The sequence below is a fragment of the Pseudophryne corroboree genome, chromosome 2, assembly GCF_028390025.1.
Source record: "Pseudophryne corroboree isolate aPseCor3 chromosome 2, aPseCor3.hap2, whole genome shotgun sequence".
In the NCBI taxonomy this organism is placed as follows: domain Eukaryota; kingdom Metazoa; phylum Chordata; class Amphibia; order Anura; family Myobatrachidae; genus Pseudophryne; species Pseudophryne corroboree.
This window is the reverse complement of record NC_086445.1, coordinates 55,653,589-55,680,963: the sequence shown is the minus strand read 5'-3', so window position 1 is coordinate 55,680,963 and position 27,375 is coordinate 55,653,589. Positions and strand designations below refer to the sequence as shown.

The window sequence follows — 27,375 nt, the reverse complement described above, 5'->3', positions numbered from 1 at the left end:
TACACCCCTAAAAAATTTCAGCGCGCCTTCGGCGCGCACTGTCGCATTTTGTCAATCTCAGTGCGGGAGAACCAATTCTCTTTCTGCCACAAGGTCACCAAAATGTCTAATTACATCGAAAGTGCAGGGTGTCCTGTATGCTACACAGCCCAGCAGCATCGTCACCCCATCCTCCCCCTTGCACCCCTTTTGTAGTGTCCAAATCAAGTTTGTGTTTTTATGTTTGAATCATTAATTAGACTAATTAAAACCTTCATTCCGATGGGACCCAGAAAAGGACAAGTAGGACCCCAATTTTTAAAAGTGAGGGGTCCCTGGGACCCACTTTTTTTTTTTGTCTCAGCGCGATCACTGTCTCTGCCTGCAAAACGCTCCATATCTGTGCTCAGTGTGCTGCATATATCTGTGCTCACACTGCTTAATTGTGGGGACTGGGGACCACCAGTATATTATATAGGAGGAGTACAGTGCAGAGTTTTGCTGACCAGTGACCACCAGTATTATATAGGAGGAGTACAGTGCAGAGTTTTGCTGACCAGTGACCAGTGACCACCAGTATTATATGTTCTCTGCCTGAAAAACGCTCCATATATGTGCTCAGTGTGCTGCATATATCTGTGCTCACACTGCTTTATTGTGGGGACTGGGGACCAGCAGTATTATATAGGAGGAGTACAGTGCAGAGTTTTGCTGACCAGTGACCACCAGTATTATACGTTCTCTGCCTGAAAAACGCTCCATATCTGTGCTGCATTGTAGTATATAGTAGGAGTACAGTGCATAATTTTGCTGACCACCAGTATATAATATATAGCAGTACGGTACAGAAGGCCACTGCTCTACCTACCTCTGTGTCATCAATTATACTATCCATCCATACCTGTGGTGCATTTCAGTTTTGCACAGTTTGCTGACCACCAGTATATAATATATAGCAGTACGGTACAGAAGGCCACTGCTCTACCTACCTCTGTGTCATCAATTATACTATCCATCCATACCTGTGGTGCATTTCAGTTTTGCACAGTTTGCTGACCACCAGTATATAATATATAGCAGTACGGTACAGAAGGCCACTGCTCTACCTACCTCTGTGTCATCAATTATACTATCCATCCATACCTGTGGTGCATTTCAGTTTTGCACAGTTTGCTGACCACCAGTATATAATATATAGCAGTACTGTACAGAAGGCCACTGCTCTACCTACCTCTGTGTCATCAATTATACTATCCATCCATACCTGTGGTGCATTTCAGTTTTGCACAGTTTGCTGACCAACAGTATATAATATATAGCAGTACGGTACAGAAGGCCACTGCTCTACCTACCTCTGTGTCGTCAAGTATACTATCTATCCATACCTGTGGTGCATTTAAGTTGTGCGCAGTATATATAGTAGTAGGCCATTGCTATTGATATATTACTGGCATATAATTCCACGCATTAAAAAATGGAGAACAAAAATGTGGAGGGTAAAATAGGGAAAGATCAAGATCCACTTCCACCTCGTGCTGAAGCTGCTGCCACTAGTCATGGCCGAGACGATGAAATGCCATCAACGTCGTCTGCCAAGGCCGATGCCCAATGTCATAGTAGAGAGCACGTAAAATCCAAAAAACAAAAGTTCAGTAAAATGACCCAAAAATCAAAATTAAAAGCGTATGATGAGAAGAGCGTAAACTTGCCAATATGCCATTTACGACACGGAGTGACAAGGAACGGCTGAGGACCTGGCCTATGTTCATGGCTAGTGGTTCAGATTCACATGAGAATGGAAGCACTCATCCTCTGGCTAGAAAACTGCAGTGCCACTCCTAGATGGGCCAGGTGTTTGTGTCAGCCATTTACAGTAGGTCGCTTAGCTTAGCCTTCCAGCGACCTTAGTGCACCTCTTTTTTTCTTTGCATCATGTGCTGTTTGGGGACTATTTTTTAAATCTGCCATCCTGTCTGACACTGCAGTGCCACTCCTAGATGGGCCAGGTGTTTGTGTCGGCCACTTGGGTCGCTTAGCTTAGTCACATAGCTACCTCATTGCACCTCTTTTTTCTTTGCATCATGTGCTGTTTGGGGACTATTTCTTAAATCTGCCATCCTGTCTGACACTGCAGTGCCACTCCTAGATGGGCCAGGTGTTTGTGTCGGCCACTTGGGTCGCTTAGCTTAGTCACACAGCTACCTCATTGCACCTCTTTTTTCTTTGCATCGTGTGCTGTTTGGGGACTATTTTTTAAATCTGCCATCCTGCCTGATACTGCAGTGCCACTCCTAGATGGGCCAGGTGTTTGTGTCGGCCACTTGGGTCGCTTAGCTTAGCCATCCAGCGACCTTGGTGCACCTCTTTTTTTCTTTGCATCATGTGCTGTTTGGGTACTATTTTTTAAATCTGCCATCCTGTCTGACACTGCAGTGCCACTCCTAGATGGGCCAGGTGTTTGTGTCAGCCACTTGGGTCGCTTAGCTTAGCCATCCAGCGACCTTGGTGCACCTCTTTTTTTCTTTGCATCATGTGCTGTTTGGGGACTATTTTTTAAATCTGCCATCCTGTCTGACACTGCAGTGCCACTCCTAGATGGGCCAGGTGTTTGTGTCGGCCACTTGGGTCGCTTAGCTTAGTCACACAGCTACCTCATTGCACCTCTTTTTTCTTTGCATCATGCGCTGTTTGGGGACTATTTTTTTAAATCTGCCATCCTGTCTGACACTGCAGTGCCACTCCTAGATGGGCTAGGTGTTTGTGTCGGCCACTTGGGTCGCTTAGCTTAGCCATCCAGCGACCTTGGTGCACCTCTTTTTTTCTTTGCATCATGTGCTGTTTGGGGACTATTTTTTAAATCTGCCATCCTGTCTGACACTGCAGTGCCACTCCTAGATGGGACAGGTGTTTGTGTCGGCCACTTGGGTCGCTTAGCTTAGTCACACAGCGACCTCGGTGCAAATTTTAGGACTAAAAATAATATTGTGAGGTGTGAGGTGTTCAGAATAGACTGAAAATTAGAGATGTGCACTTGAAATTTTTCGGGTTTTGTGTTTTGGTTTTGGGTTCGGTTCCGCGGCCGTGTTTTGGGTTCGACCGCGTTTTGGCAAAACCTCACAGAATTTTTTTTGTCGGATTCGGGTGTGTTTTGGATTCGGGTGTTTTTTTCAAAAAACACTAAAAAAACAGCTTAAATCATAGAATTTGGGGGTCATTTTGACCCCAAAGTATTATTAACCTCAAAAACCATAATTTCCACTCATTTTCAGTCTATTCTGAATACCTCACACCTCACAATATTATTTTTAGTCCTAAAATTTGCACCGAGATCGCTGGATGACAAAGCTAAGCGACCCTAGTGGCCGACACAAACACCTGGCCCATCTAGGAGTGGCACTGCAGTGTCACGCAGGATGGCCCTTCCAAAAAACACTCCCCAAACAGCACATGACGCAAAGAAAAAAAGAGGCGCAATGAGGTAGCTGTGTGAGTAAGATAAGCGACCCTAGTGGCCGACACAAACACCTGGCCCATCTAGGAGTGGCACTGCAGTGTCACGCAGGATGGCCCTTCCAAAAAACCCTCCCCAAACAGCACATGACGCAAAGAAAAAAAGAGGCGCAATGAGGTAGCTGTGTGAGTAAGATAAGCGACCCTAGTGGCCGACACAAACACCGGGCCCATCTAGGAGTGGCACTGCAGTGTCACGCAGGATGTCCCTTCCAAAAAACCCTCCCCAAACAGCACATGACGCAAAGAAAAAAAGAGGCGCAATGAGGTAGCTGTGTGAGTAAGATAAGCGACCCTAGTGGCCGACACAAACACCTGGCCCATCTAGGAGTGGCACTGCAGTGTCACGCAGGATGGCCCTTCCAAAAAACCCTCCCCAAACAGCACATGACGCAAAGAAAAAAAGAGGCGCAATGAGGTAGCTGTGTGAGTAAGATAAGCGACCCTAGTGGCCGACACAAACACCGGGCCCATCTAGGAGTGGCACTGCAGTGTCACGCAGGATGTCCCTTCCAAAAAACCCTCCCCAAACAGCACATGACGCAAAGAAAAAAAGAGGCGCAATGAGGTAGCTGTGTGAGAAAGATAAGCGACCCTAGTGGCCGACACAAACACCGGGCCCATCTAGGAGTGGCACTGCAGTGTCACGCAGGATGTCCCTTCCAAAAAACCCTCCCCAAACAGCACATGACGCAAAGAAAAAAAGAGGCGCAATGAGGTAGCTGTGTGAGTAAGATAAGCGACCCTAGTGGCCGACACAAACACCGGGCCCATCTAGGAGTGGCACTGCAGTGTCACGCAGGATGTCCCTTCCAAAAAACCCTTCCCAAACAGCACATGACGCAAAGAAAAAAAGAGGCGCAATGAGGTAGCTGTGTGAGTAAGATAAGTGACCCTAGTGGCCGACACAAACACCGGGCCCATCTAGGAGTGGCACTGCAGTGTCACGCAGGATGTCCCTTCCAAAAAACCCTCCCCAAACAGCACATGACGCAAAGAAAAAAAGAGGCGCAATGAGGTAGCTGTGTGAGTAAGATAAGCGACCCTAGTGGCCGACACAAACACCGGGCCCATCTAGGAGTGGCACTGCAGTGTCACGCAGGATGGCCCTTCCAAAAAACCCTCCCCAAACAGCACATGACGCAAAGAAAAAAAGAGGCGCAATGAGGTAGCTGTGTGAGTAAGATAAGCGACCCTAGTGGCCGACACAAACACCGGGCCCATCTAGGAGTGGCACTGCAGTGTCACGCAGGATGTCCCTTCCAAAAAACCCTCCCCAAACAGCACATGACGCAAAGAAAAAAAGAGGCGCAATGAGGTAGCTGTGTGAGTAAGATAAGCGACCCTAGTGGCCGACACAAACACCGGGCCCATCTAGGAGTGGCACTGCAGTGTCACGCAGGATGGCCCTTCCAAAAAACCCTCCCCAAACAGCACATGACGCAAAGAAAAAAAGAGGCGCAATGAGGTAGCTGTGTGAGTAAGATAAGCGACCCTAGTGGCCGACACAAACACCGGGCCCATCTAGGAGTGGCACTGCAGTGTCACGCAGGATGTCCCTTCCAAAAAACCCTCCCCAAACAGCACATGACGCAAAGAAAAAAAGAGGCGCAATGAGGTAGCTGTGTGAGTAAGATAAGCGACCCTAGTGGCCGACACAAACACCGGGCCCATCTAGGAGTGGCACTGCAGTGTCACGCAGGATGTCCCTTCCAAAAAACCCTCCCCAAACAGCACATGACGCAAAGAAAAAAAGAGGCGCAATGAGGTAGCTGTGTGAGTAAGATAAGCGACCCTAGTGGCCGACACAAACACCGGGCCCATCTTGGAGTGGCACTGCAGTGTCACGCAGGATGTCCCTTCCAAAAAACCCTCCCCAAACAGCACATGACGCAAAGAAAAAAAGAGGCGCAATGAGGTAGCTGTGTGAGTAAGATAAGCGACCCTAGTGGCCGACACAAACACCGGGCCCATCTAGGAGTGGCACTGCAGTGTCACGCAGGATGGCCCTTCCAAAAAATACTCCCCAAACAGCACATGACGCAAAGAAAAATTAAAGAAAAAAGAGGTGCAAGATGGAATTGTCCTTGGGCCCTCCCACCCACCCTTATGTTGTATAAACTGGACATGCACACTTTAACCAACCCATCATTTCAGTGACAGGGTCTGCCACACGACTGTGACTGAAATGACGGGTTGGTTTGGACCCCCACCTAAAAAGAAGCAATTAATCTCTCCTTGCACAAACTGGCTCTACAGAGGCAAGATGTCCACCTCATCATCATCCTCCGATATATCACCGTGTACATCCCCCTCCTCACAGATTATCAATTCGTCCCCACTGGAATCCACCATCTCAGCTCCCTGTGTACTTTGTGGAGGCAATTGCTGCTGGTCAATGTCTCCACGGAGGAATTGATTATAATTCATTTTAATGAACATCATCTTCTCCACATTTTCTGGATGTAACCTCGTACGCCGATTGCTGACAAGGTGAGCGGCGGCACTAAACACTCTTTCGGAGTACACACTTGTGGGAGGGCAACTTAGGTAGAATAAAGCCAGTTTGTGCAAGGGCCTCCAAATTGCCTCTTTTTCCTGCCAGTATAAGTACGGACTGTGTGACGTGCCTACTTGGATGCGGTCACTCATATAATCCTCCACCATTCTTTCAATGGTGAGAGAATCATATGCAGTGACAGTAGACGACATGTCCGTAATCGTTGTCAGGTCCTTCAGTCCGGACCAGATGTCAGCATCAGCAGTCGCTCCAGACTGCCCTGCATCACCGCCAGCGGGTGGGCTCGGAATTCTGAGCCTTTTCCTCGCACCCCCAGTTGCGGGAGAATGTGAAGGAGGAGATGTTGACAGGTCGCGTTCCGCTTGACTTGACAATTTTCTCACCAGCAGGTCTTTGAACCCCAGCAGACTTGTGTCTGCCGGAAAGAGAGATCCAAGGTAGGCTTTAAATCTAGGATCGAGCATGGTGGCCAAAATGTAGTGCTCTGATTTCAACAGATTGACCACCCGTGAATCCTTGTTAAGCGAATTAAGGGCTCCATCCACAAGTCCCACATGCCTAGCGGAATCGCTCTGTGTTAGCTCCTCCTTCAATGTCTCCAGCTTCTTCTGCAAAAGCCTGATGAGGGGAATGACCTGACTCAGGCTGGCAGTGTCTGAACTGACTTCACGTGTGGCAAGTTCAAAGGGCATCAGAACCTTGCACAATGTTGAAATCATTCTCCACTGCGCTTGAGACAGGTGCATTCCACCTCCTATATCGTGCTCAATTGTATAGGCTTGAATGGCCTTTTGCTGCTCCTCCAACCTCTGAAGCATATAGAGGGTTGAATTCCACCTCGTTACCACTTCTTGCTTCAGATGATGGCAGGGCAGGTTCAGTTGTTTTTGGTGGTGCTCCAGTCTTCTGTACGTGGTGCCTGTACGCCGAAAGTGTCCCGCAATTCTTCTGGCCACCGACAGCATCTCTTGCACACCCCTGTCGTTTTTTAAAAAATTCTGCACCACCAAATTCAAGGTATGTGCAAAACATGGGACGTGCTGGAATTTGCCCATATTTAATGCACACACAATATTGCTGGCGTTGTCCGATGCCACAAATCCACAGGAGAGTCCAATTGGGGTAAGCCATTCCGCGATGATCTTCCTCAGTTGCCGTAAGAGGTTTTCAGCTGTGTGCGTATTCTGGAAAGCGGTGATACAAAGCGTAGCCTGCCTAGGAAAGAGTTGGCGTTTGCGAGATGCTGCTACTGGTGCCGCCGCTGCTGTTCTTGCGGCGGGAGTCCATACATCTACCCAGTGGGCTGTCACAGTCATATAGTCCTGACCCTGCCCTGCTCCACTTGTCCACATGTCCGTGGTTAAGTGGACATTGGGTACAACTGCATTTTTTAGGACACTGGTGAGTCTTTTTCTGACGTCCGTGTACATTCTCGGTATCGCCTGCCTAGAGAAGTGGAACCTAGATGGTATTTGGTAACGGGGGCACACTACCTCAAGAAATTGTCTAGTTCCCTGTGAACTAACGGCGGATACCGGACGCACGTCTAACACCAACATAGTTGTCAAGGCCTCAGTTATCCGCTTTGCAGCAGGATGACTGCTGTGATATTTCATCTTCCTCGCAAAGGACTGTTGGACAGTCAATTGCTTACTGGAAGTAGTACAAGTGGGCTTACGACTTCCCCTCTGGGATGACGATCGACTCCCAGCAGCAACAACAGCAGCGCCAGCAGCAGTAGGCATTACACTCAAGGATGCATCGGAGGAATCCCAGGCAGGAGAGGACTCGTCAGAATTGCCAGTGACATGGCCTGCAGGACTATTGGCATTCCTGGGTAAGGAGGAAATTGACACTGAGGGAGTTGGTGGGGTGGTTTGCGTGAGCTTGGTTACAAGAGGAAGGGATTTACTGGTCAGTGGACTGCTTCCGCTGTCACCCAAAGTTTTTGAACTTGTCACTGACTTATTATGAATGCGCTGCAGGTGACGTATAAGGGAGGATGTTCCGAGGTGGTTAACGTCCTTACCCCTACTTATTACAGCTTGACAAAGGCAACACACGGCTTGACACCTGTTGTCCGCATTTCTGTTGAAATACTTCCACACCGAAGAGCTGATTTTTTTGGTACTTTCACCAGGCATGTCAATGGCCATATTCCTCCCACGGACAACAGGTGTCTCCCCGGGTGCCTGACTTAAACAAACCACCTCACCATCAGAATCCTCCTGGTCAATTTCCTCCCCAGCGCCAGCAACACCCATATCCTCCTCATCCTGGTGTACTTCAACACTGACATCTTCAATCTGACTATCAGGAACTGGACTGCGGGTGCTCCTTCCAGCACTTGCAGGGGGCGTGCAAATGGTGGAAGGCGCATGCTCTTCACGTCCAGTGTTGGGAAGGTCAGGCATCGCAACCGACACAATTGGACTCTCCCTGTGGATTTGGGATTTCGAAGAACGCACAGTTCTTTGCGGTGCTTTTGCCAGCTTGAGTCTTTTCATTTTTCTAGCGAGAGGCTGAGTGCTTCCAACCTCATGTGAAGCTGAACCACTAGCCATGAACATAGGCCAGGGCCTCAGCCGTTCCTTGCCACTCCGTGTGGTAAATGGCATATTGGCAAGTTTACGCTTCTCCTCCCGACAATTTTATTTTAGGTTTTGGAGTCCTTTTTTTACTGATATTTGGTGTTTTGGATTTTACATGCTCTGTACTATGACATTGGGCATCGGCCTTGGCAGACGACGTTGCTGGCATTTCATCGTCTCGGCCATGACTAGTGGCAGCAGCTTCAGCACGAGGTGGAAGTGGATCTTGATCTTTCCCTAATTTTGGAACCTCAACATTTTTGTTCTCCATATTTTAATAGGCACAACTAAAAGGCACCTCAGGTAAACAATGGAGATGGATGGATACTAGTATACTTATGGATGGACGAGCGACTGCCGACACAGAGGTAGCTACAGCCGTGGACTACCGTACTGTGTCTGCTGCTAATATAGACTGGATGATAATGAGATGAAATCAATATATATGTATATATAATATCACTAGTACTGCAGCCGGACAGGTATATATTATATATTTATTATGTAATGACTGATGACGGACCTGCTGGACACTGTCAGCTCAGCAGCACCGCAGACTGCTACAGTAAGCTACTATAGTAGTATGTATAAAGAAGAAAGAAAAAAAAAACAACCACGGGTAGGTGGTATACAATTATGGATGGACTGCCGAGTGCCGACACAGAGGTAGCTACAGCCGTGGACTACCGTACTGTGTCTGCTGCTAATATAGACTGGATGATAATGAGATGAAATCAATATATATGTATATATAATATCACTAGTACTGCAGCCGGACAGGTATATATTATATATTTATTATGTAATGACTGATGACGGACCTGCTGGACACTGTCAGCTCAGCAGCACCGCAGACTGCTACAGTAAGCTACTATAGTAGTATGTATAAAGAAGAAAGAAAAAAAAAACAACCACGGGTAGGTGGTATACAATTATGGATGGACTGCCGAGTGCCGACACAGAGGTAGCTACAGCCGTGGACTACCGTACTGTGTCTGCTGCTAATATAGACTGGATGATAATGAGATGAAATCAATATATATGTATATATAATATCACTAGTACTACAGCCGGACAGGTATATATTATATATTTATTATGTAATGACTGATGACGGACCTGCTGGACACTGTCAGCTCAGCAGCACCGCAGACTGCTACAGTAAGCTACTATAGTAGTATGTATAAAGAAGAAAAAAACAACAACCACGGGTAGGTGGTATACAATTATGGATGGACTGCCGAGTGCCGACACAGAGGTAGCTACAGCCGTGGACTACCGTACTGTGTCTGCTGCTAATATAGACTGGATGTTAATGAGATGAAATCAATATATATGTATATATAATATCACTAGTACTGCAGCCGGACAGGTATATATTATATATTTATTATGTAATGACTGATGACGGACCTGCTGGACACTGTCAGCTCAGCAGCACCGCAGACTGCTACAGTAAGCTACTATAGTAGTATGTATAAAGAAGAAAGAAAAAAAAAACAACCACGGGTAGGTGGTATACAATTATGGATGGACTGCCGAGTGCCGACACAGAGGTAGCTACAGCCGTGGACTAACGTACTGTGTCTGCTGATAATATAGACTGGATGATAATGAGATGAAATCAATATATATGTATATATAATATCACTAGTACTGCAGCCGGACAGGTATATATTATATATTTATTATGTAATGACTGATGACGGACCTGCTGGACACTGTCAGCTCAGCAGCACCGCAGACTGCTACAGTAAGCTACTATAGTAGTATGTATAAAGAAGAAAAAAAAAAAAAAACAACCACGGGTAGGTGGTATACAATTATGGATGGACTGCCGAGTGCCGACACAGAGGTAGCTACAGCCGTGGACTACCGTACTGTGTCTGCTGCTAATATAGACTGGATGATAATGAGATGAAATCAATATATATGTATATATAATATCACTAGTACTGCAGCCGGACAGGTATATATTATATATTTATTATGTAATGACTGATGACGGACCTGCTGGACACTGTCAGCTCAGCAGCACCGCAGACTGCTACAGTAAGCTACTATAGTAGTATGTATAAAGAAGAAAGAAAAAAAAACAACCACGGGTAGGTGGTATACAATTATGGATGGACTGCCGAGTGCCAACACAGAGGTAGCTACAGCCGTGGACTACCGTACTATGTCTGCTGCTAATATAGACTGGATGATAATGAGATGAAATCAATATATATGTATATATAATATCACTAGTACTGCAGCCGGACAGGTATATATTATATATTTATTATGTAATGACTGATGACGGACCTGCTGGACACTGTCAGCTCAGCAGCACCGCAGACTGCTACAGTAAGCTACTATAGTAGTATGTATAAAGAAGAAAGAAAAAAAAAACAACCACGGGTAGGTGGTATACAATTATGGATGGACTGCCGAGTGCCGACACAGAGGTAGCTACAGCCGTGGACTAACGTACTGTGTCTGCTGATAATATAGACTGGATGATAATGAGATGAAATCAATATATATGTATATATAATATCACTAGTACTGCAGCCGGACAGGTATATATTATATATTTATTATGTAATGACTGATGACGGACCTGCTGGACACTGTCAGCTCAGCAGCACCGCAGACTGCTACAGTAAGCTACTATAGTAGTATGTATAAAGAAGAAAGAAAAAAAAAACAACCACGGGTAGGTGGTATACAATTATGGATGGACTGCCGAGTGCCGACACAGAGGTAGCTACAGCCGTGGACTACCGTACTGTGTCTGCTGCTAATATAGACTGGATGATAATGAGATGAAATCAATATATATGTATATATAATATCACTAGTACTGCAGCCGGACAGGTATATATTATATATTTATTATGTAATGACTGATGACGGACCTGCTGGACACTGTCAGCTCAGCAGCACCGCAGACTGCTACAGTAAGCTACTATAGTAGTATGTATAAAGAAGAAAGAAAAAAAAAAACAACCACGGGTAGGTGGTATACAATTATGGATGGACTGCCAAGTGCCGACACAGAGGTAGCTACAGCCGTGGACTACCGTACTGTGTCTGCTGATAATATAGACTGGATGATAATGAGATGAAATCAATATATATGTATATATAATATCACTAGTACTGCAGCCGGACAGGTATATATTATATATTTATTATGTAATGACTGATGACGGACCTGCTGGACACTGTCAGCTCAGCAGCACCGCAGACTGCTACAGTAAGCTACTATAGTAGTATGTATAAAGAAGAAAGAAAAAAAAAACAACCACGGGTAGGTGGTATACAATTATGGATGGACTGCCGAGTGCCGACACAGAGGTAGCTACAGCCGTGGACTACCGTACTGTGTCTGCTGCTAATATAGACTGGATGATAATGAGATGAAATCAATATATATGTATATATAATATCACTAGTACTGCAGCCGGACAGGTATATATTATATATTTATTATGTAATGACTGATGACGGACCTGCTGGACACTGTCAGCTCAGCAGCACCGCAGACTGCTACAGTAAGCTACTATAGTAGTATGTATAAAGAAGAAAGAAAAAAACAACAACCACGGGTAGGTGGTATACAATTATGGATGGACTGCCGAGTGCCGACACAGAGGTAGCTACAGCCGTGGACTAATGTACTGTGTCTGCTGATAATATAGACTGGATGATAATGAGATGAAATCAATATATATGTATATATAATATCACTAGTACTGCAGCCGGACAGGTATATATTATATATTTATTATGTAATGACTGATGACGGACCTGCTGGACACTGTCAGCTCAGCAGCACCGCAGACTGCTACAGTAAGCTACTATAGTAGTATGTATAAAGAAGAAAGAAAAAAAAAACAACCACGGGTAGGTGGTATACAATTATGGATGGACTGCCGAGTGCCGACACAGAGGTAGCTACAGCCGTGGACTACCGTACTGTGTCTGCTGATAATATAGACTGGATGATAATGAGATGAAATCAATATATATGTATATATAATATCACTAGTACTGCAGCCGGACAGGTATATATTATATATTTATTATGTAATGACTGATGACGGACCTGCTGGACACTGTCAGCTCAGCAGCACCGCAGACTGCTACAGTAAGCTACTATAGTAGTATGTATAAAGAAGAAAGAAAAAAAAAACAACCACGGGTAGGTGGTATACAATTATGGATGGACTGCCGAGTGCCGACACAGAGGTAGCTACAGCCGTGGACTAACGTACTGTGTCTGCTGATAATATAGACTGGATGATAATGAGATGAAATCAATATATATGTATATATAATATCACTAGTACTGCAGCCGGACAGGTATATATTATATATTTATTATGTAATGACTGATGACGGACCTGCTGGACACTGTCAGCTCAGCAGCACCGCAGACTGCTACAGTAAGCTACTATAGTAGTATGTATAAAGAAGAAAGAAAAAAAAAAACAACCACGGGTAGGTGGTATACAATTATGGATGGACTGCCGAGTGCCGACACAGAGGTAGCTACAGCCGTGGACTACCGTACTGTGTCTGCTGCTAATATAGACTGGATGATAATGAGATGAAATCAATATATATGTATATATAATATCACTAGTACTGCAGCCGGACAGGTATATATTATATATTTATTATGTAATGACTGATGACGGACCTGCTGGACACTGTCAGCTCAGCAGCACCGCAGACTGCTACAGTAAGCTACTATAGTAGTATGTATAAAGAAGAAAGAAAAAAAAAAACAACCACGGGTAGGTGGTATACAATTATGGATGGACTGCCGAGTGCCGACACAGAGGTAGCTACAGCCGTGGACTACCGTACTGTGTCTGCTGCTAATATAGACTGGATGATAATGAGATGAAATCAATATATATGTATATATAATATCACTAGTACTGCAGCCGGACAGGTATATATTATATATTTATTATGTAATGACTGATGACGGACCTGCTGGACACTGTCAGCTCAGCAGCACCGCAGACTGCTACAGTAAGCTACTATAGTAGTATGTATAAAGAAGAAAGAAAAAAAAAACAACCACGGGTAGGTGGTATACAATTATGGATGGACTGCCGAGTGCCGACACAGAGGTAGCTACAGCCGTGGACTACCGTACTGTGTCTGCTGCTAATATAGACTGGATGATAATGAGATGAAATCAATATATATGTATATATAATATCACTAGTACTGCAGCCGGACAGGTATATATTATATATTTATTATGTAATGACTGATGACGGACCTGCTGGACACTGTCAGCTCAGCAGCACCGCAGACTGCTACAGTAAGCTACTATAGTAGTATGTATAAAGAAGAAAGAAAAAAAAACAACCACGGGTAGGTGGTATACAATTATGGATGGACTGCCGAGTGCCGACACAGAGGTAGCTACAGCCGTGGACTAACGTACTGTGTCTGCTGATAATATAGACTGGATGATAATGAGATGAAATCAATATATATGTATATATAATATCACTAGTACTGCAGCCGGACAGGTATATATTATATATTTATTATGTAATGACTGATGACGGACCTGCTGGACACTGTCAGCTCAGCAGCACCGCAGACTGCTACAGTAAGCTACTATAGTAGTATGTATAAAGAAGAAAGAAAAAAAACACAACCACGGGTAGGTGGTATACAATTATGGATGGACTGCCGAGTGCCGACACAGAGGTAGCTACAGCCGTGGACTACCATACTGTGTCTGCTGCTAATATAGACTGGATGATAATGAGATGAAATCAATATATATGTATATATAATATCACTAGTACTGCAGCCGGACAGGTATATATTATATATTTATTATGTAATGACTGATGACGGACCTGCTGGACACTGTCAGCTCAGCAGCACCGCAGACTGCTACAGTAAGCTACTATAGTAGTATGTATAAAGAAGAAAGAAAAAAAAAACAACCACGGGTAGGTGGTATACAATTATGGATGGACTGCCGAGTGCCGACACAGAGGTAGCTACAGCCGTGGACTACCGTACTGTGTCTGCTGATAATATAGACTGGATGATAATGAGATGAAATCAATATATATGTATATATAATATCACTAGTACTGCAGCCGGACAGGTATATATTATATATTTATTATGTAATGACTGATGACGGACCTGCTGGACACTGTCAGCTCAGCAGCACCGCAGACTGCTACAGTAAGCTACTATAGTAGTATGTATAAAGAAGAAAGAAAAAAAAAACAACCACGGGTAGGTGGTATACAATTATGGATGGACTGCCGAGTGCCGACACAGAGGTAGCTACAGCCGTGGACTACCGTACTGTGTCTGCTGATAATATAGACTGGATGATAATGAGATGAAATCAATATATATGTATATATAATATCACTAGTACTGCAGCCGGACAGGTATATATTATATATTTATTATGTAATGACTGATGACGGACCTGCTGGACACTGTCAGCTCAGCAGCACCGCAGACTGCTACAGTAAGCTACTATAGTAGTATGTATAAAGAAGAAAGAAAAAAAAAACAACCACGGGTAGGTGGTATACAATTATGGATGGACTGCCGAGTGCCGACACAGAGGTAGCTACAGCCGTGGACTAACGTACTGTGTCTGCTGATAATATAGACTGGATGATAATGAGATGAAATCAATATATATGTATATATAATATCACTAGTACTGCAGCCGGACAGGTATATATTATATATTTATTATGTAATGACTGATGACGGACCTGCTGGACACTGTCAGCTCAGCAGCACCGCAGACTGCTACAGTAAGCTACTATAGTAGTATGTATAAAGAAGAAAAAAAAAAAAACAACCACGGGTAGGTGGTATACAATTATGGATGGACTGCCGAGTGCCGACACAGAGGTAGCTACAGCCGTGGACTACCGTACTGTGTCTGCTGCTAATATAGACTGGATGATAATGAGATGAAATCAATATATATGTATATATAATATCACTAGTACTGCAGCCGGACAGGTATATATTATATATTTATTATGTAATGACTGATGACGGACCTGCTGGACACTGTCAGCTCAGCAGCACCGCAGACTGCTACAGTAAGCTACTATAGTAGTATGTATAAAGAAGAAAGAAAAAAAAAACAACCACGGGTAGGTGGTATACAATTATGGATGGACTGCCGAGTGCCGACACAGAGGTAGCTACAGCCGTGGACTACCGTACTGTGTCTGCTGCTAATATAGACTGGATGATAATGAGATGAAATCAATATATATGTATATATAATATCACTAGTACTGCAGCCGGACAGGTATATATTATATATTTATTATGTAATGACTGATGACGGACCTGCTGGACACTGTCAGCTCAGCAGCACCGCAGACTGCTACAGTAAGCTACTATAGTAGTATGTATAAAGAAGAAAGAAAAAAAACAACAACCACGGGTAGGTGGTATACAATTATGGATGGACTGCCGAGTGCCGACACAGAGGTAGCTACAGCCGTGGACTAACGTACTGTGTCTGCTGATAATATAGACTGGATGATAATGAGATGAAATCAATATATATGTATATATAATATCACTAGTACTGCAGCCGGACAGGTATATATTATATATTTATTATGTAATGACTGATGACGGACCTGCTGGACACTGTCAGCTCAGCAGCACCGCAGACTGCTACAGTAAGCTACTATAGTAGTATGTATAAAGAAGAAAGAAAAAAAAAAACAACCACGGGTAGGTGGTATACAATTATGGATGGACTGCCGAGTGCCGACACAGAGGTAGCTACAGCCGTGGACTACCGTACTGTGTCTGCTGCTAATATAGACTGGATGATAATGAGATGAAATCAATATATATGTATATATAATATCACTAGTACTGCAGCCGGACAGGTATATATTATATATTTATTATGTAATGACTGATGACGGACCTGCTGGACACTGTCAGCTCAGCAGCACCGCAGACTGCTACAGTAAGCTACTATAGTAGTATGTATAAAGAAGAAAGAAAAAAAAAACAACCACGGGTAGGTGGTATACAATTATGGATGGACTGCCGAGTGCCGACACAGAGGTAGCTACAGCCGTGGACTACCGTACTGTGTCTGCTGCTAATATAGACTGGATGATAATGAGATGAAATCAATATATATGTATATATAATATCACTAGTACTGCAGCCGGACAGGTATATATTATATATTTATTATGTAATGACTGATGACGGACCTGCTGGACACTGTCAGCTCAGCAGCACCGCAGACTGCTACAGTAAGCTACTATAGTAGTATGTATAAAGAAGAAAGAAAAAAAAACAACCACGGGTAGGTGGTATACAATTATGGATGGACTGCCGAGTGCCGACACAGAGGTAGCTACAGCCGTGGACTAACGTACTGTGTCTGCTGATAATATAGACTGGATGATAATGAGATGAAATCAATATATATGTATATATAATATCACTAGTACTGCAGCCGGACAGGTATATATTATATATTTATTATGTAATGACTGATGACGAACCTGCTGGACACTGTCAGCTCAGCAGCACCGCAGACTGCTACAGTAAGCTACTATAGTAGTATGTATAAAGAAGAAAGAAAAAAAAAACAACCACGGGTAGGTGGTATACAATTATGGATGGACTGCCGAGTGCCGACACAGAGGTAGCTACAGCCGTGGACTAACGTACTGTGTCTGCTGATAATATAGACTGGATGATAATGAGATGAAATCAATATATATGTATATATAATATCACTAGTACTGCAGCCGGACAGGTATATATTATATATTTATTATGTAATGACTGATGACGGACCTGCTGGACACTGTCAGCTCAGCAGCACCGCAGACTGCTACAGTAAGCTACTATAGTAGTATGTATAAAGAAGAAGAAAAAAAAAAAACACGAGTAGGTGCTAGGTGGTATACAATATTATATATATATTATATACAATTTTATATATATATATATATATATAATTATATTAAACTCATAAACTGGTGGTGATTATTAAACTGGTGGTCAGGTCACTGGTCACACTATCAGCAACTTGCAAGTAGTACTCCTGAGTCCTAAGCAGACAATCACAATATATATTATACTGGTGGTCAGTGTGGTCACAAACAATGGCAGTGTGGCTGGCACTCTGGCAGCAAAAGTGTGCACTGTACGTTATATGTACTCCTGAGTCCTGAGTCCTGCTCTCAGACTCTAACTGCTCCCCACTGTCAGTGTCTCCCCCACAAGTCAGATAATACAGTCACACTATCTCTCTCTATCACTTCAGCAAGTACTAGTAGTAGTAGTACTCCTCCTAATGCTCCCCAAATTACTACTGTGTCTCTCTCTGTCTCACTCTCTTCTCGAATCTCTATAAACGGAGAGGACGCCAGCCACGTCCTCTCCCTATGAATCTCAATGCACGTGTGAAAAATGGCGGCGACGCGCGGCTCCTTATATAGAATCCGAGTCTCGCGATAGAATCCGAGCCTCGCGAGAATCCGACAGCGTGATGATGACGTTCGGGCGCGCTCGGGTTAACCGAGCAAGGCGGGAAGATCCGAGTCGCTCGGACCCGTGTAAAAAAAACTGAAGTTCGGGCGGGTTCGGATTCCGAGGAACCGAACCCGCTCATCTCTACTGAAAATGAGTGGAAATTATGGTTATTGAGGTTAATAATACTATGGGATCAAAATGACCCCCAAATTCTATGATTTAAGCTGTTTTTGAGGATTTTTGGAAAAAAACACCCGAATCCAAAACACACCCGAATCCGACAAAAAAATTTCAGGGAGGTTTTGCCAAAACGCGTCCGAATCCAAAACACGGCCGCGGAACCGAATCCAAAACCAAAACACAAAACCCGAAAAATGTCCGGTGCACATCACTAGTATGCACCGCAATGCCCAGGCGAGTCGCCAAACAGCAACAGGATGGTGTGAAAATTTAGATCGCATGGAATATGGCAAGGTGATTGACAGGAAGAGGACGTTTGTGGGTGTAACTGCCCGTTTTCTGGGAGTGTCAGGAAAAACGCAGGCGTGTCCAAACATTTTCAGGGAGGGTGTCTGACGTCAGAAAAAAGAGGTGCAATGAGGTAGCTGTTTGACTAAGCTAAGCGACCCAAGTGGCCGACACAAACACCTGGCCCATCTAGGAGTGGCACTGCAGTGTCAGACAGGATGGCAGATTTAAAAAATAGTCCCCAAACAGCACATGATGCAAAGAAAAAAAGAGGTGCACCAAGGTCGCTGGATGGCTAAGCTAAGCGACCCAAGTGGCCGGCACAAACACCTGGCCCATCTTGGAGTGGCACTGTAGTGTCAGACAGGATGGCAGATTTAAAAAATAGTCCCCAAACAGCACATGATGCAAAGAAAAAAAGAGGTGCACCAAGGTCGCTGGATGGCTAAGCCTGTTTGTATCGCACTGTAGGAGTAAGTCCTGGGCTGCGCACAGACTGGAAAAACCATTAGATGGTGAGTGAGTTGCGAACGCATTTGCAGATGTCCGCTCTGTGGCAGAATTTTTGCACGGCGTACACATGCATTCGCACACTTGCATGGGGTGGGTTTTTACTGTTCAGATCCTGCACTGCTTCTGGCAGTAAGTATTGCTAATGCTAACCCCTAACACTCTCCCTAGTGCCTTACCCTAACCTACTCCTCCTGTAGCCTAACCTTAACCTCCCGTAGCCTATCCCGCCCCCTAGTGCCTAACCCTAACCTACCTCTCTTGTAGCCAAACCTAACCTCCCGTAGCCTAACCCTCCCCCTAGTGCCTAACCATAACCTTCCTCTTCTGTAGCCTAACCCTAACCTCCTGTAGCCTAACCTTAACCTGCCGTAGCCTGTCCCTCCCCCTAGTGCCTAACCCTAACCTACCCCTCCTGTAACCTAACCCTAACCTCCTGTAGCCTATCCCTCCCCCTAGTGCCTAACCCTAACCTACCCCCCAGTGCCTAACCCTAACCTACCCCTCCTGTAACCTAACCCTAACCTCCTGTAGCCTATCCCTCCCCCTAGTGCCTAACCCTAACCTACCCCCTAGTGCCTAACCCTAACCTACCCCTCCTGTAGCCTAACCCTAACCTCTCATAGCCTATCCCTCCCCCTAGTGGCTGTATCCGACGTCGGGCAGCTCGGCGGCCGATCGTTAAATGTGTAGGGCCCTTAACCCTGAAATCCCATAGCCTAATCCTTCCCCTAGTGCCTAACCGCAACCTACTCCTCCTGTAACCTAACCCTAACCTACCGTAGCCTATCCCTCTCCCTAGTGCCTAACCGTAACCTACCTCTTCTGTAGCCTAACCCTAACCTCCTGAAGTTTAACCCTCCCCCTAGTGCCTAACCCTAACCTACCCCTCCTGTAGCCTAACCCTAAAATCCTGTAGCCTAGCCTTCCCCTAGTGCCGAACCCTAACCTACCTCTCTTGTAGCCTAAAGCTAACGTCCCGTAGCCTAAACCTCCCCCTAGTGCCTAACCCTAACCTACCCCTCCTGTAACCTAACCCTAACTCTCCAGTGCATGTCTGTGCAGAATGTTGGCGTTTCACATGTTGACATTAAACATTCTCATGAGTTCAATGTCACTGTTTAACATCAGTATAACTATCAACATTGTGGTGTCGACACTGTAATTGACAACGTTATAACTACATCCCTATGTAGAATTCATGCACACGGATATGACACTAGAATCCACTCACAATCACTGTTACTAGGCTAAATATAGTATCAGGTCCCCTATAAGGGGCGAAGGTAGCCAAAGATGGCCCCGCAGCCAGATAAGGGGGAGGGGCGCAAGGCAGCTCATGGGGGCAATGGAGGGAACCCCCCAGGCAGGGGGGATGGGGGGGAGGTAGCAGCCAGCACACCGGTCCCCCTTTTAGCACCTGGCTGATCATAACGGCCAATGAGGGTTAGAGGATTTAATTGCATGGGAGTGGGCAGCAGGAGGTTTATATGCTGGGAGACGCGGGGGGCTGAGTGCATTCACCCACCAGCAAGGACAAGACGCCCTCCCACCCAGCCCGGTGAGTTAAAAAGGTAGAGGTGTCTAAGCGGTCATAGGCGGCTGCCAGGAGGTGTGAAAAATTATGTAACAATGTCAGATATTGCACGTCATTGTTTTATATATAATTTTAAAAAAAAGAAGCATTTGTGATTTTTCAAGTTCATGTTCTTACATTTCTGTATAGGTTGAGGAGAAGGATGTTATTGTCACAGTTTGGTCGGCGGGGAGGGAGCGGTGCACAAGGCATGAAAGTAGGGTATTTACAGAATGTCTCGCATATTCACCAATAGGTGGCCGCACGCCTGGTTCCAGCATTAATACGGCAGGAGCCATAAGCGTTGCGCGCCAAGGTAGGGTGCTGTGCGGATGGTAGCTGGTCCCAAAATGGTAGGGGGCGTGGTCCCATAACCACATAGTGGGGTCGGGCACGCCCCGGGTAGTACGAAATTGTAGGGGGCGGGGCCGCATACCCACGAAGGCGGGGTGGCCACGTCTCAGGTGGTAGAACATTGCGTGAGCATGGCGCACCGCTCCCCTTGTTTTTCGTGCCCTGCAGTTGTTTTGGTTGTGATTATGTATTTAATCAATAAAGCTGTGACCTTTTGATTTGCCCAAGAAACAAAGTGTCAAAGTCAGAAAAATATCTCTATGCACACTGCCATATTTGCACCTCATTCAGGTCCGCGCTGCGCATGCGTGCGCTCTCCCGTGATTGCGCATACTCACAGTCGCGGGCACCCGCAGGCGCATGGTATGCGTATTTACGGTAGAGTTTATGCGATCGTAGCGTGCGACTCAATCATTACATATTTTCACTAATAATGTATTTTGTAGATCATGGTCCCTTTGATAGATTCTGAAAGTTTGGTTAATATAGAATGTTTATGAACAGAGGAATCCCTCTTTGTTTGATACGAAGGGTCAGACAGGAGTAATACAGTGGTGTTTAGTATCCATCGGAAGAATATTTAATTAGAAATATTCCGGTGTTGGTTTGAAGCAGATCAATCGCTCGTGCGAATAGTTATGGACATAAGAAGTTTATGAACATTTACTTTATTTGCACTTTATTACCCATGCGGCGGGAAACCCAGTTTCCCTCCCACCTGAGCAGTTGGAAATAGTCACAGCCCACCTGTATGAATCAACCTATGACCTTTTGTTATAATGCGAAGCCGAATTCCTGTGTCCAATGAACAATGAGATTGTAGGGACCATTGAATTGTATTGTGTGTGGGGCATAAATAGGCAGGCCGACCGTATCCAGTTCACTCTCTTCAACGGTTCTCATTGCTGATAATCGGGAGCTGGATATCGAGGCGCATGCGATCGTTTCCCTTTGTGCGTAAGTTTTCTCCGTAATCATATTGTCTTACTGTGAGCCATCTCTCTCTATCTCTCTCTCTCTCTATCTCTCTCTTATTTTCCCTTTTATTGTATTTTATTGTATTGTATTGTATTTCCTGTGTAGTTATCTGGTTAGTTGGTTTATGTTATATTGTAGTGTATCATTTGTACCTTGATTCTTTTTGCAAGTATAATAGTCATAATACATATAATAGGTTTCGGACCCTAAGCCCAGGTATCTGTGTATTCTTTATAGTGTTAAGTATTCCCTGAGCGTCGGAGACGCTCAAGCAGCTTTGTAGTTAATCAGGTTACACCAGGTTGCACTTACACTCTGTCTCTACACTAAGGTATACTGTGTATCTCATTGTTAAAGGTATAGATATAAAGGTTTAACGTTGTGAGCGTCTGCATCGCTGGTGATCTCCTCGTGGTCCCGAGCGTCCGCTACGCTATAGCGAATCATTACGTTTGTCGGCAGCCAATAGCGTGCCTGCCTGTGATCACTGGGCCGTAAGCGAACGTGACGCTTGAGCGTCTCGACTACGGCTGAGCGATCGCTACGCAACTTGCGTACCCTTACGGTACTTCCTACGTAGATAGCGTACAGTGTTCTTAGACCTCTTAAAGGGTTTTATATACGATAAATATTCAGCTTTATCAATTGGCGGCTCGCCCGTCCTTCACATATCCGCACTAGGTAGATCTGCAGACATTATCCCTCAGCAAAGGGCGGGAGGTTGTATCTCTCGTAGTGCTGACGGGATAAGCGTCTGCTTCGCTTAGGTAAAGAGTGCTGAAGGAACCCGGGAACCGGAGGTAAGAGCAAAACGCTAGTGTCTTTTAAAACTGTTTATTTTTCTGTCTTGCGGACACGCACATATATATATCTGCATTTCTTTTTCATCTGTGTATTTTCGTATATCACTCTCCTGTCTGCTAGTTTTATAGTTGATAAAAGTGCTGAGAGAAATTTGCCGCTATTTCAATAGTTTGAGTAAAGGTAATATAGTTAAAGTGTAGACAAACACACAGTTTTTGCCTGAGAGATAAGGCGAAGTCAGTGTGGTGTGTGGTAGATGATCAAGGATCATCTACATTGATAAAAGTATAAATTGTGTTACGGTGGATCTTTGCTTTGCGTACACGTGTCTCTAACAAAGACTTGCGTACACAATCCAAAGGCCGACGCACGCAGCGTATATTACGCAACGGAGCGTCTGTGTACGCCCACGTAACTCAAACCACAAGTTGATTTTAACAGGCGATAAATAGCGCAACGCGGTAAATAGTGCAACGCGGTAAATAGCGCAAGGCGATAAATAGCACAAATTGATTTCAGCTTTCCAAAACTTAGTTTAAATACCTTACTTTACTGTAATACCTCTGGGGAGAGCTATCAGACTACGGGAAATGATTTTTTCTGATCAGAAAACTATAAGAATGATAGTGGGTTGAAAACGGTATGAGTGTATTGAATCCCGCTTTGTGGACTTTGTGATCTGTGTGATAATCCCGCTTTGTGAACTTTGTGATCTGTGTGGAACATGATGAGCACGATCTGAGTGAAAACGTGCAACAGAGTGTGATAAAATTACGCTCTGGCTGTTTTGGAGCACAGTAGGGAGACTCCAATGATCCTACCATTTATGGACAACAAGTGTCTATAAGTGGTACGATTGGACCGCACGGTTGTATGTGTGACCAATAACGCAACGTGATATGAGGTCGTATATCCATGCGTAAATCTTGCCCTCATACGTGTTGTAGGGAGCACATGCAAGCGTGATTTGTGTAAAGAAAAAGGAAGGGAATTTTCTCAGGAAAATCTCTAGAGATAGGGCCTGCAACGGCTACACGTGTCTGCTAGAAGGCGGAACGGAGATACCCGGAGCAGAAGAAGTTCAGTGGAAGAGCTTTAAGGATTTCCAACGAAGTTCTGTGTTTGGTGCATTTTAGGAAATTTTTCTGTGTTAAAAAGGTCCACAATGGCAGCCAAGTGCACAACACAGAGACGGTCGGAGGTCAGGATTCAGACTCCAGAGGCTTGCAGACCCCGAGGGTCTGCTCGGTTAGTAATGTGGGGGAAATATGGTCCCCACACTGAGACCTTTTGTGATGAATGGACACGAATGACTGCGGGGGATAAGGTACCATTTCCCGGGATAGGTAGTTTTAACTCAGAGGTGTTGCATAATTTAAGGCGAAGGATATGTCTCATTAAATCAGCAAAGAGACGAATCAAGCATTATGATTGTTTACAGTTATGGCAACAGGAAGGTGAAATGCAAAGAAATGTAACTTACTTACCTAACTTTCATATGGAGAGGAGAGACATGGCAATGGAGGGGATTGTGGTTGCGGAGAAAAGCACAAGGGTGAACAATAAAAACGCTCTTAGCAACAGTAGTATAGATGATAAGAATAAGTGTAATAAATGTAACAAAGATAATTGTAATACTGTTGAATGTACAACTATTAACCCATGCAAGTCGCACCCCATGTTAAACTTTCCTCAGGAACACCAACAAGAAAATGAACCCAGAACGATGTCGGCACCTCTTCCAGAAGCCATCACACAAGACATCCAGGTGGACGCGACCCAATCGGTAAAAACTGTAATCAAACCCCCTAATGGAGGGTCAGGTGAGGTCGTGTCCACAGGTACGTATGGTATTATACATCACGCACAAACAAATGTACCTTATATCGTAGAATCAATTCAGAATGACATTACTGGACTTAATCCTGTTAGGGTAATTGCAGTACCAAATGGGGAAACTGACTCTTCAGGAATCACTCCTGTCAGGAACATCGCCATGTACTGCCCTTTTTCCCGAACAGAATTAAGAACAATTCTGACTGAATTTCCTGATCCCAGGAAAGACTTAGTTGCTTGTCAAAGATACATTAGAGTGCTAGGACATACTGCAGAGCCAAGTAACAAAGATTGGAGGACAGTTTTGAGGGCATGTTTACCCCCCGATGTTGATTCATTGAAATTTTTCGCTGATTGTAAGCTAGATGAGGAAGTGCCACTAACAAACAGGTATAACCAAGATAAGGTAAAAAGAATCAATCTACAGTTGAAAGAATATTTTCCTACAGTAGTAAAGTGGAATAAAATCTATACAATAAAACAAAAAGAAGATGAATCCGCAGAAGAGTATTTTCACCGGGCTCTGCAGGATATGGCTAGGTACACTGGTATAGATGACATTGAAACTAATGTACACCACAGAGAGGTAGCTGTGTCCGTATTAATGAACAACTTAAAAGACACACTAAAAATTAGGGTACAAACCTCAATACCTCATTGGAGAGGTATCTCGGTGGCGGCATTAAGAGAGTCCGCTATCGAGCATGACCGAAATATCCAAAGAACCAGGGAAGCGCAGGGAGAGCGGTTGATGACACTGAACATCCAAGCACTAGAGGATGCATCAAGTCGACCGGAACCCCAGGCCCCTAGCATATGGAGAAAGCCAAGGATTTGTTATCATTGTAGAAGAGAAGGGCATTATGCCAGCAACTGTAATAACCCACATAAAGTCAGACCCCCTAGACCAAGAAATGAGCAAAATTATAACACACACGATTATAATCAGGGATCACATAGGCAGGAAAGGTGATCATTAGGACTGATGGTAAGCCTGAGGTAACGGTTAATAAATTGGGAGGTCATTCACTGAAGACACAGGAATGACCAGGTGAAACGTTGTAAATGTATTTGTGAAGAAAAATGTTTTTCTCTCTCTCTCTATCCCCATCTCTGACGATTATTGGTAAGAATTCACACATTGCATATCCACTTGGTCCTTGCAGAAGTCTACCAAACCCCAGCATGACCTATCCGCCACAATGTATTTCTGGCCAGATACAAACAGTGGAGTAATGCAGGTGCTGGTGGGGAGGGACTGTTCAAGGAGACCATTAGACACGTAGATATGACAGCCTGATAATAATAACAATGTTTTCTTAATGCTGAAAATGTTTGAAAAAAATGTTTAATTTCTCTTTTCCTATTGGTGTTTATTGTTGAGTTATGTAATATGTATATATGCACATGAATTGTTCTCTATCTCTTTTGTTTTTTTTGTTTTCTCTCTCTTCTCACTCATGTTTTCATGGTTTAAAGATGGTATGTCACCCCTCAGTTGGACCAATGGTAATGCCAGATTTTTGCTCCTTACAGAAAGATCGCTGATTAGGAAGGAATATTGCATCACCAGAATGTTCGTTTGGAAGACTGAGAGACAGCACCTTTGAGAGGACAGCAGAACAAGAAGAACAACAAGACGAGAGAACTTATTATCGTAACAAGTTCTCTCCCCCACAAACTGTTTTCTTATACCCCCATTACAAATTTCTTCTTTTCTCCTCCTGTAAGATGGACTTGCCCCAAGAGACTGTGATATGGATTTTTCCTGTCGACCATGATGTTGACCAGAGCAGTCTGTTTCGGTGAAAGTACCAGTGAGGTCGAGAAAGGATCCAGAAAGGTTCTAATGACTGAGACGGAGGTGTAAATTTCCAATAGCAACCCAATCACCAGGCAAAGGCGAGTACCGGGCACGATCTAACAACCTTGTTATTTGCAAACGTTTTGAAGGATTGTTAGTTTAAGAAGAAGACCGTATCTGTAGGCTCTGTAACAATGTCATTAAGGATGGGTGCATTAAGAAATGCCAATCCAGTTTTAATATCCATATGGACCGGCATCCATTGAGTGACTATCACTCCTTAGTGGGTAGTGTGTTAAACAAAACAGATTGTTGGGTATGCTCTCAAGTACCTCAAGGTCATAGCAAATCAGGGCTAGTACCATTTCCTTTAACGATAGGGGAGGTACTTGAGTTAAATGGTGGGAGACCGGTGGACCGGAGGTTTAATATCTCCAGCCCTCCTAGTTTGAAGCTCCACCAATACCATGTGGATAGGTCCCTATTATGTTTTAACATCTCCAATCCCAGAAAACCGGGAAATTGGGAAGTGTCATGGAGTAACCACACCATGACCTTTTCGCATAGAGCAGATAGAATGCCTACAGATACAGAGCTTGTACGCCACATAGCCAGTAGAGGAAAGTCTTTCAGGTATAGATATACCTTAGGAAATAGGATTACGAGAGCTGGAGAAGTATCACCAGGATACTGTGCACATATCGTACAACCTGATACGTGTATTAAGCAGATGGAAGAATTAGGGTTAGGAGATTTCACCTGGAAGGTGTGTAATATGGTTATGTCCTTCTCCGTCCCATATGTTCTCCCCGATGATGCATATTTCATATGCGGGAGAAAGGCGTACAAGTGGCTTGCCCCAAACTCTGAAGGATTGTGTTATATTGGAAAAGTATTG

General features: G+C 44.5%; 1 protein-coding gene across 6 annotated transcripts in view; it reads right to left on the bottom strand.

Moving 5' to 3' along the window:
• Window positions 1–27,375, bottom strand: part of TENM4 (teneurin transmembrane protein 4) — a 1,727,786-nt gene that overhangs the window by 986,441 nt on the left and 713,970 nt on the right. The window lies entirely within an intron of this gene.